At 40.5% G+C, this 12,033-nt stretch overlaps 1 non-coding gene across 1 annotated transcript; it reads right to left on the bottom strand.

Moving 5' to 3' along the window:
- Positions 1–8,357: 8,357 nt before the first annotated feature.
- trnaf-aaa (transfer RNA phenylalanine (anticodon AAA)) lies at positions 8,358–8,439 on the bottom strand. The gene has a single exon. It is a non-coding gene; the product is annotated as a tRNA-Phe (tRNA).
- Between the last annotated feature and the right edge of the window lie 3,594 nt (positions 8,440–12,033).

The following is a 12,033-nucleotide window of genomic DNA, read 5'->3' as shown; positions in this document are numbered from 1 at the left end:
ATAAACATTGTTGTTCCCATTGTGAGGGAAAATCTGGAGAAGGCCCAGGCGCAGCAACAGCAAATTTATGATAGGGGAGCTATAGTGCGAGAATTTCAGCCAGGGGACAAAGTATTGCTATTGGTCCCGACCCCGGAATGTAAATTCCTGGCCTCCTGGCAGGGGCCTTATGAGGTGGTGGAAAAATTGGGTCCAGTCACTTATAAAGTTAAGCAACCTGACAAACGAAGACAGCATCAAATCTACCATGTGAATTTACTAAAGAGATGGCATGGTGCAGAAGTTTTGCTCACCCACTTCTCCCCTGATCCTTTGGAAGAAGAAACGGGTGCCATCGCCGTGGGGGACCTGGCTCCGGCACAGAAGCAAGAATTACAAGAGTTCCTGTCGCTAAACAAGGATGTTTTTTCCCAAAGTCCTGGTTGAACCCACCTCATTCAACATAAGATTATCACGGAACCAGGAAAAAGGGTAAGGTTGGCCCCCTATCGAGTACCTGAAGCAAAAAGGAAACTAATTAAGGAAGAAGTAGAAAAAATGTTAAGAATGGGGATAATAGAAGAATCCCATAGCGAGTGGGCTAGTCCCATAGTACTGATACCCAAGCCAGACGGAACTATTAGGTTCTGTAATAACTTCAAAAGATTAAATGAGATCTCGTTGTTTGACGCATACCCTATGCCTCGTATAGATGAGCTAATCGAGCGATTAGGTAACGCCCGATATATCAGTACGCTAGACCTTACGAAGGGATATTGGCAAGTACCCCTAGCCGAAGAAGCTAAAGCCAAAACCGCGTTTGCCACCCCGGAGGGGCTATACCAGCATCGGGTCCTTCCGTTTGGTTTACACGGCACTCCTGCTACGTTTCAGCGATTAATGGACCGCATACTCAGACCTCATCGAGATTTTGCGGCTGCCTACCTAGATGACGTCGTAATTCATAGCATGACTTGGGAACAACACCTACTACACTTGGGAGCAGTAACCGGAGCTTTGCGGAAAGCAGGATTAACTGCTAATCCAAAAAAATGTTGTCTAGGGACCCAGGAAGCCAATTATCTCGGTTATACGATTGGGAGGGGAATGATCATGCCACAAGAACAGAAGGTACAGTTAATTAGAAACTGGCCTAGACCTTCTACAAAAAAGCAAATAAGAACATTTTTGGGATTAGCAAGCTACTATCGTCGATTCATTTCAGGATTTGCCGCCATTGCCGCCCCATTGCACAAAGACGAGTTGCCCTGAAAAAAATAAAATGGACAGAAAGGGAAGAGAGGGCCTTTCAAGAACTAAAAAAGACTTTGTCATCGCAGCCGGTCTTACAGGTACCTAATTTTAACAAAACATTCATGGTACAAACTGATGCATCGGACACTGGGATTGGAGCCATACTGTCGCAGGAAATTGAAGGATCAGAGCACCCCATTTTGTATATTAGCCGTAAATTAAGCCCTGCGGAGAAACATTATTCCACAATCGAAAAGGAGTGTCTTGCGATCAAATGGGCCCTGGATTATTTAAAATATTATTTATTGGGAAGACGATTCATCTTGTATACTGACCATGCGCCACTAACCTGGTTGTTAAGGAACATGGACAAAAATGATCGGATTACGCGATGGGGCCTTAGTCTCCAGAGGTTTCAGTTCCAAACCGTTTATAGACCAGGAAGAAAACAAGGTAATGTCGATGCCCTCTCCCGAATGCATTGTTTCTTTTCCAGACAGCCCGAGGACGGGGCTGATCTCAGGGGGAGGGTATGTAAGAGGACCAGAGGGAGGGTCATCCAGGACAGGTATTTTGGGAACGATCTGCTCACTGTACTTGACTTAGACCTGACCAAGATGGCCACTAAGAGAAACCAGCTGACCCGCAGATGGAAAGGGCTCAGGCTGAAAGAAAACGAGACACAGGTGGGTCTCATCAGGAAACAAAATATATATGCCCCGGAAACAGTGAACCGGCGCGGAAGCCAGTAGGTGAATGCGTGTTGGAGAAGATAGGGGAGTTTGGTTGGAGTGAATAAAGATTTAAGGACAACGGATTTTCGGAATAAATAAAGGATAACGGTATACGGCTTGTGATTTGGACTCGACGCGGATTTGTTGGATTTTACGAACTTTTGGAATACAGACTGAACAAGGACAGAGAAAACGGATTGCGGACTGGTTTGGAAGACGGACGAACGAAAGAAAAGGAAGAAACCTCACGAAAATAAAAGAAGAGTTTGTGGTGTGAGTACTTTCGTACTTATTACATTTATCTATTCCCCCGGAGACGCCACAAAACATAAACATAATCTCATGGTTAAATAGTCAAGTCTAGCCATGTGTGAGTCTAGTCTCACAGAGCTTCAACAACAGATGACAACTTGTGAGTTAGATTAAGAATGAATAAAAGCATTTAATTAATAACGCGTTTGCGTTTGCGTTTGTCTGGGTGCTGACAAAGTAAAAAACAATTACTTTTTGACAATGAAGGACTGTGTGTGTGTGTCTCTCTCTCTGCTGGCGTTTGTAATCGTTTTTATTTTTAAATACATTTTAGAAAAGTAATGTACCATAAAAGTATTGTGAGACATATTTGGGTTAACATGTTCAGTGTTCAGTGTGTTGTAATTTGTTTGGTGCGACTGAAGTTTTATCTAATCTCTGACACAGGGAAAAGTTTTATTTTTTCAAAGAAATGTTTGTTAAAAAAAAAGTCATGGCTCCAGCTGGATTTAAACACACAACATGTGATGAAGTCAGGAACCTAACCCACAGCGCCACTGGCAAGGTCGCGTGTAAAGTGTTGAAAAAGCCCTACAGAAACAGTATCAACAGACATTGTACAGCGTGTACTATTCTTGTGTTGTGGTACATGAATATAATTATATCGTTATTAATTTCTTTAGATACGCGATTCCATATTACAGATGCAGCCATTCAAAATGCACGGTACAAACCCGCGGTACAGTAAACTACCCACAAGCCACCACAGGGCACCGCGGTAAGTGATTGGCTGGCCAAAATGACTGACAGGGGCACTCGTGGTGCATTGGTTGGTAGTGAAAAGATTTAATCATTTAATCTCTTTACTGTGCACATTTTAATCCGCTTAGTATTGAATATTTATATGGAATTTTACCACTAAAGGGAAATTTTAGTAGCTGAGCATAAAAAGAAGAGGAGCATAACGCATCTGAAGGTCATAAACGATATTAATTTAGGAACATAAACATTACTGTATGTACGTAAACTGTACTGTGTATGGCTGGTCTTGGTAGTTTAAAGAAAAAATACACACCAGTCTTCCATTTCTCCATAAACATTTTAAGCATGAAAGTGTTATGAAACGGTACCCAAAAATGCTATTGATGTATAGAATGAATTTTAATTTAAAATTATTTAACACGAAAATTAAGCTGTTTACATCTTCCGCCTGAGAACAGTCACCCGTTGCTAATCAACGCGGAAACACAGCCACTAACTAGCAAAGAGAGGACATTAGCTAGCCAATATGATAAAGAAATAAATTATTATTTTGTTTATTTCTTTTGCACTTTTATTTGAACATTTCCATCGATTGTACAAGCACTTGAAAACTGTCCAATCCCTAGTTCATCAGGCATTTTCTTTTACGTTGCGGGCATTCTCCCGGTCTGGTGCCGGTCTGTGTCTTCTAGGATATAATGCCAGCGATTTTTTGTTAAATTTGGGATTCCAATAACGCCGCAGCAAACTCTTGTTTTTATGTCCACTATAACAGACAATCTCCTTTGCTTTTAACCGAGCGTTTAATAATTTCCTAAAATGAAAATGATTTACTTTATTTCCCTCACGGGATCAATAAAATTATCTATCATCTATCTACATAACCTATGGGACAGAATTCTTGGTTCTCCCTATACCAGAGATTATGGTAGGGCTTCAGAATGGTGATTGGCTGACAGCATCTGACACCCCTCTGATTGGAGGAAAAAGACGTACTGGTTTGCTATACATACTGTACCAGGAAGAGGATTTCTTTCTATTCGAATCGTGTATTTTAAAAGTTTAATTAAGAAGTAAAAACCTTACAGCGTACACAGATTTCTAAACTGATCAGGAGGAAGAAAAATCACCCGTGTTTCGTCCATAAAAAGTGGTTATTAACTATCGAAACCTGTTTTATTTATTTTATTTTTATTTAGATTAAGAGTTCCCGTCACCCCCATTCCTATTTAAATCACAAACCCGTGTTTAATTAAATGTCTTTTAACGTAAATCGTTATCTTTGTCTTATGCATAATAATGTTCACCACTCTGTCCAGCAAATTAATAATAAACTTTATTTTATATAGCGTTTTAAACGAATAAGTATTTAGATCGCTCATAAACCTAATCACTTATTCTGCATAAACACAGCGTAATTGCTCTGTGAAAATGCTTTTTCTTTTTATTTAGGCTCAGATTTCAACTATAGATCGTATTATTAATAACCATAATAACGACCAACCAACAAAAACAACCATATAAACATAATACCAACCAAAAACATAGATAACAACCACAATACAAAATCAAATATATCAAACCATTAAACTCTCTCAAATTCCTCCAATTATCATAACCCCGCCCCTTATGCAAAACCAAACCTTCCTCACATCCCAGTTTATCCTCTTTATCATAAACAAAATCCACCTTAATTTTCAACATAAAGCATTACACAAAATCAATACCTCAACACTCCATACTCAACAACGATAATTCACAAACAGCCAGAACATGTAACTCCACATTCCCAAATAGACCTAATTTCCCCGCCCCTTATGCAAAACCAACATCCCTCCCCTGTTCTCTCTCTCCGCTGGCATTTGTAATTGTTTTTATTTTTAAATAAATTTTAGCAAAGTCATGTATTTTAAAAATCTTAAGATTTCTATATTTATGTCTTTATTTAGTGGTTTCATTAGTGACAAAGGCTAAACTTTCTTGGAAAAATGTCTTTTATGTAAACCATGTTTGCTATTAATTCATTTAGGGCTAGAATATGTTCATTGTCTTTCAATGAAAAAAGGGTTCCTTTCGCCGTAGTTGGGAGACATTAGAAGCTTGCCACTCCCAGACTGTTACACCAACGTATTAGCATGTTAAAGCGATTTCATTGAGGAGCCTAGCTTTCTTAACTAGTAAGTACTGTACTTACTGGGTTTTTGAGGGCGGGAGGTGTCTTTCGCTGGAAATCTCGCCCCCTTCTACTTTGAAAATACCTGTGAAACCGGTTTAATTCGTCACAGCCAGCACTCCCGCAGAGAGGGGGGTTGTACTTGCAGTGTATCGGTATACAGTAGATGGGAAAGCCAGAGCCGACCGCTACGCCGCCCACGTGTTATGCTCTTCGTTAATGTCTAAGCCGGAACACATCATTATATCTCATTTTGTATTTCTTAAAAAAAAAATCATTTGCCCAGCCTAACAGTATTGTTGTTATTGTTTTTAACCTGTAAAGCGCTTTGAGGAGCCACCTTTAAAGGCGCCATATACAATAAAGTTCATTATTATTACTATTGTTAATTTGCTGGACAGAGAGGTGAACATTATTACACAGAAGACAAAGATAGCGATTTACGTTGCATTGTGCATTGTGCTGCTGTAATACAGTTTTAAATAATTAAAAGTCTAAACAGTATCAGCTTTTTTTATGGGTTTTAAATAAAGGCGATTTAAACGCAATTTAAGTCAATATAAATGTTTATATTGTAACGCATAGGTGACTATTCATTGTTATTAAAATGACTTAAATTCGATCATGTTGTGATATTTAGAAATATACATTTGTTTGGTGCGAGTGAAGTTTTATTTAATCTCTGAGCCATACTGATTCTTATGGAAGCCAGTTTCCGCCAGGGAGTAAAAAAAAAACACACTATGGTATTCTCTCCGATGCAGTGCAGTTAAAAACATATCTCTGATGCTGTTCCTAAATGAATATCGTTTATGACCATCAGACGCTTTATGCTCCTTTTCTTTTTTCCAGTGGATTGAACAGGGAGAGGCATTTCATGATGTACTTTTCACTGATGAAACAACAGTGGCTCTGGAACAGTTTTCAACCATGTCGTTTTATAAAAAGGGAAGATATGTGAACAAGCAAAACCCAAAACAAACATGTATGCCATACGGCGTACGCATTACTGAAGCTAAAAGTTTAGCCTTTGTCACTAATGTAACCACTAAATAAAGACATATAGAAATCCCTACGTTACAGACTGTATATGGCTGGTATTGGTAGTTTAAAGAAAAAATACACACCAGTATTCCACTTTCACAGAAAAGGTTAAAAGACTATCACTTTTCACAAAGTATATAATCCTAATATGGTCAGAAGGAGCACGTACAAACGTTTCCCAAATAACAACATGTAAGACTTTGATGCTTAAAATGTTTAGGGAGAAATGGAATACTGGTGTGTTTTTTCTTTAAACTACCTAGACCAGCAATATACAGTGCAGTTTACATACAGTAATATGTTTATGTTCCTAAATTAATATCGTTTATGAGCATGTGAAAGGCATGGTGAATCGGAGATTCTCAAGAATTACTTTGTATGATTGGAAACGAATGCGTGATCGGATCAACTAAATGCTGTGGTGTTACTTTTTGTCAATGAAAAAATAAACTCTTTTCGTTTACAAAGATGGTTACAAAGAATGTGGACCAGGGTAATATTTTGAGCTTACAGCTTGTCCAAGGTCATTCATTATTAATACTATTAGTAATATCTTCGGTAAAGACTTTGATGCATAAAATATTCCTGCATAATTAAAATATTTATAATAAAGGTGGTAGGTTGTGTACTTTTGTCCAAAAGAACAATCTTGCTTTTATAAAAGATACCGCCTTTTTAATGTTTAATGATTAACATGCTGTAATACACTGTTTAAATTTAAAAGTCTAAAGAGTATACAACTTAAATTCTTAATTGAATAAAGATTGTCCCTCAGCAGTGATTCGAAACTGACGTTTTCTGGTGACAGCTCAAATGCTGTACAGGAGAGGTTAACCTTTATTAGCTCCACCTGGCGGTTTTACAAGGTGATTCCGGATACTATTAACATAATCTAATTTGCATACGTTATGATGCGGTTTATTGTGACACGCCCACCATGTTATACCGCAGCATACCCCGCTTGTTTTGAATGGCTGCATCTGTATATTCCCTTTTAATCAAATTCTAAAAGTATGCTTGTTGCCTCCGGTATCACGTTAGTTAAAGACTTCGATGCTTAAAATGTTTAGGGAGAAATGGAATACTGGTGTGTATTTTTTCTTTAAAGTACCGAGACCAGCCATATACTGTATGTTTATGTTCCAAAATTAATATCGTTCATGGCCTTCACACGCATTACAGTATGCTCCTATTCTTTTTATGCTCAGCTACTAAGATTTCCCTTCAGTGGTAAAATTCCATATAAATATTCAATACTAAAACAGGCACAGTAAAGACATTTAAATCTTTCTACGACCGACCAACGCACCACGAGTGCCCCTGTCGGTCAACCAATCACGTACCGCAGTATATTGCGTCATCGCGCGTCACGATCCGCGAGGCCGTAGCCAATTACCTCCGGTACGTGTCAGTGCCGCGCACTTTGAATGGCTGCATCTGTAGTCCACATGAAAGGTAGAAATATTCTCTTGTCTGTCTCTTGTTTGTATATAACTGAATGTCCCTGACAATGTACTATTAGTTTTAATTTAAGAATGGCATTTGTGTTAAAATATGCCAGATAAGTTTATGTAACTGCTCATGCGACACTCAGTTGTAATTAGTCAAAAAATAAACTTGAAGAACAGCTGCAGGTTTGAATCTGAACATGTATCAGATTGCAGCGCCTTTTACTTCCATTGATAAATGATAGAGATTCGAAGAGAGATCCTTCAGACCAGCAAGCAAACCCATGGCTATTTCGGTTTTCTATCTAGGCAACGTCGGTGTCTGCAATAGCATAAATGAAAGCGTTATGCAATTTCTGCGGCTACATTTGTTGCACTTCATGTGCAGTGAGAGTGTTTCTCACACCAAATAAAAAGTCAACAATTAGCGATCAGGCCTTCTCCTCAGTTAATACACTGAAACCCTTTGATGTTAACAGTTCTTTACAGGCGTGCTTTACAAGAACCTATCGTGTCGGTTCTTTCAGCTTTATTAGGTTTTCAAAGGCATAAGTAGAACACCGGTCGTGCGAACACAAAACGTGTCGTTATCTGAAGAATTGATTTCCATGGCACAGGGTCCAAGCGATTTAGCGTTTTTATAGTACCAGAAAAAGGGGAAGCGGCACTTTGCCTTTGCTGCGCAGGCATACGGTGACGTACGGCAGACGCCGTAGTCGGCAGGATTCAAAACTGCGCGGGGAGTCCCCAACAGATTTTTAGTCTATCGCCTTAACCACTCGGCTACGACTACAGCAAGCACTGCTGCCGCTGCATTGCATTCCTCCTACAATCTAACATGGAGTGCGAGGTGGCTGCGGAAACCTTTTCAAAGTCGCTCTCTGTTCAAAAAAAATGTTTGACAAAATACATGCCGGCAGACAGATACGCCTCAGAGGGTTTAAGGGCAGCTTCACGTTCGAATGATCAAGTCTCCCCGTCCGGATGTCAAAATGCAACTTTGGCAGACAGATAAAACATCAACAAATGAGAAATGTGGACAAGGATTTTACAAGCTGCACCACACTGCACTTTGAAAAGCTTTTACATTAGTGTTAGACGCGGGAATTGCCTTTGATTTACGCGCTTACGAAAGCCCTCAGCTCCTGAAGTTGAATATAATGCCGTTACGTGTCGAAGCAGTATTTTACGTCATCCTACCACTGCAACACGGGGCATATATGGAAATGAGCACACGCTACGAATCGTCTCAATCACTACCTAGAGATGTAAGGCGCATTGAAGGGTGCACCCCCATCGTTAATCGTTGCGCGTTTGTGAAAGGAAAGCTCTTGAGCAGTCTTTGAAACAGTTCGGATGAAACACTTGATTGTTTCCATGTGCATCTGGAATTGATTTCTTATTTTCATTTCACGCCGCCCAAAGCATTTCTAAAACAGCAGATTCGCGTTTGGGAATGCGTCCTGCTGTACAAATAAAACTGGTCTACGGGTCTGAAACCTGCTCCACGGAAAACACTTTTGTTGCGCTTTTGATTGTACTGTATAACGTCTAGAGGAATCACAAACTATTTGAGAGGCCATCATTCCAGGGGGAACTGACAAAGTCTATCTCTAAACACCTAGCGCAGTTTCTCGAGAGACTGTCAAAAATTGCTTTCTCCGTTTGCGTTGCAAGTAAGTGAAAGAGCAGTCTTAACCCAGAGCCACTTGGGAGCAGTGGCACGTAAATACTGTTCAATTCAATTCAATTCAATTCAAGGTGCTTTATTAGCATGACCGATGGGTACAATCAGTGTTGCCAAAGCAAATAAAATAATACAATTAACATAGAACAAAACATAAAATAAAATCTACAGACATATTACAGACATTTACAACAGAGACATGTCATAAAATATTTACATATACTGTAAACATATTGAGCATTATTGGGAGACAGGCTCACTGTTCCTCAGGCTGTGACAGGAGATCACATACTGGGCTGCCAGTTCAACTGAGTTCCCTCCTCCCTCTCCCAGTAGGATTGGGACCCGTTGTGATCTGGCAGGTGTGGGATCTCTGGGACTAGATTTCTGAATTTAGAGAAGGATGTTTCTCTAATCCCAGAGTATCTGTCACAGTGCAGTAGGAAGTGCATCTCTGCCTCTATTTCTCCCCGCTGGCAGTGGGAGCACAGCCCGTCCTCTTTGGGCAGCCAGGTCTGCCTGTGTCGCCCAGTTTCTATTGCCAGGCTGTGGTCACTGAGCCTTTACTTCCTCAGGGTCTGATTCTTTTTGTTGTTTCTTATCTTGGTCAAATATTCGGCTTGTGTGTATTGCCTGTTTAGGGTTCTGTAGCATTGCAGTTTATGTTGTGTTTGTGTGTGTGTGTCCCAGTGTGTGAGATATTGCTGTTTGGTCTGTGATGTGGTTGAGTCTGAGTTGTGGTGCTCTAGCAGTGCTGTCCTGATGCTGGTTAGTGTCAGTGTGGCTTGTGTCAGTGAGCCTCGGGACCAGCTGGCTCAGGGGGCTCTGTTTTGGGCTCAGCTCTTGGCTCAGCAGGGCTTTGTGGTGGTATGAATTTTGGTCACTGTTTTTTAGGTGTAGCCAATACTTTAATAATCTTTTTTGTATGTTTATCAATAGTGGGTACTGGCCTAATTCGGCCCTGCATCCGTTGTTAGGTGTTTTTCTCTGCACATGGAGGATGTTTCTACAGATCTCCATGTGCAGAGTTTCTGTGGGGTGTTTGTCCCATTGAGTGTACTCCTGGACTGTGAGGGGGGCCCACACTTCACTGCCGTATAGGGCAATGGGTTGGATTACACTTTTAAATATTTGGAGCCAGATTCTTGTTGGTGGGTTGATGTTGAAGAGCCTCCTTCTTATTGCGTAGAATGCCCTGAGTGCCTTCTCCCTCAGTGCCTTCACTGCCAGGTCAAAACTCCCAGATGAGCTGATGGTGAGACCGAGATATGTGTAGCTGGATGTATGCTCCAATGTGTTGCTGTTGAGTGTGAATTTGTTCCTGTTTCCCTGAGGTCTGGCTTTCTTCTGGAAAACCATAACTCTGGTCTTGTCCAGATTGACTGTCAGTGCCCAGGTCTGACAGTACTGCTCTAGCAGTGCCTGATTCTGCTGCAGCCTCTGTTCTGTGGGCGACAGCAGGACCAGGTCATCTGCATAGAGAAGGAACATGATTTCTGTGTCATGTAGTGTGAGACCAGGAGCTGCAGACTTTTCCAACATTCCTGCTAATTCGTTGATATAGATATTGAACAGTGTTGGGCTCAGGCTGCAGCCCTGTCTCACCCCACGGCATTGGGTGGAGAATTTGGTCCTTTTGTTTCCAATTTTCACTGCACATTTGCTCTCTGAATACATTGATTTAATAATGTCGTACACATTGCCTCCTATGCCACTTTGGAGTAGTTTATAAAACAATCTTTCATGCCAAATCAAGTCAAATGCTTTTTTGAAATCGACAAAGCAGGCAAAAATTTTTCCTTTGTGTTTTTGGTGGACGTGTTTGTCTATCAGTGTGTGTAGGGTGTAAATGTGATCAGATGTGCGGTGATCTGGTAAGAAGCCAATCTGACTCTTACTCAGGACATTGTGTTCGGTAAGGAAGGCCACTATTCGTGTATTTAGGATACTGCAGAATACCTTCCCCAGGTTACTGTTCACACAGATGCCCCGATAGTTGTTGGGATAGAGTCTATCTCCACTCTTATAGATGGGCGTGATCAGTCCTTGGTCCCAGGCCTCGGGGAAACATCCGGCTGTCATGATAAGATTGAGGAGTTTGAGCAGGGCTTGTTGCAACTTTGGGCTGCTGTGTCTCAGCATCTCATTTATGACTCCATCTTGGCCACAGGCTTTGCGTGGTCTGAGGGCCTGGAGTTTGTCTAGTAGCTCCTGCTCAGTGATAGGGGAGTCTAAGGGGTTTTGGTTGTCTTTGATAGCCAATTCAAAAATTTCGAGTTTTTCATAAATGGTGTTTTAGTCTGATTGATTTGTATTTGGGAGCCTTTGATAGTGATTTTCAAAGTATGTTTGCCAGATTGTTCCATTTTGGATGGCCAATTCTTCTGGTTTTGATTTGTTTAAATTGTTCCACTTCTCCCAGAAACAGTTCTGATTTAGTGTCTCCTCAATTTCTGCAAGTTGTTTGTTTATGTATGTGTTTCTTTTCTTTTTCAGCGTGTGTTTGTAAAGTTTTACCGTATCACAGTAGCTGAGGTTTAGTTTTGTGTTGTGTGTTTGTCTGTGTTTTTGATTTGAGAGTTTTCGTAGTGCATTTCTGATGTTTTTGCACTCCCTATCAAACCACTTTTCTTTTGCTTTTGTTTTTTGGTAGTTTTTTGATTTAGTTGTTTTTAGTTTAGATTTTGATGCCAGTTTGTG

This window comes from Atractosteus spatula, unplaced genomic scaffold, assembly GCF_055471065.1.
Source record: "Atractosteus spatula isolate fAtrSpa1 unplaced genomic scaffold, fAtrSpa1.hap1 Scaffold_44, whole genome shotgun sequence".
NCBI classification, from domain to species: Eukaryota; Metazoa; Chordata; class Actinopteri; order Semionotiformes; family Lepisosteidae; genus Atractosteus; species Atractosteus spatula.
The sequence above is the reverse complement of the archived record's forward strand: the minus strand, read 5'-3'. Positions and strand labels throughout refer to the sequence as shown.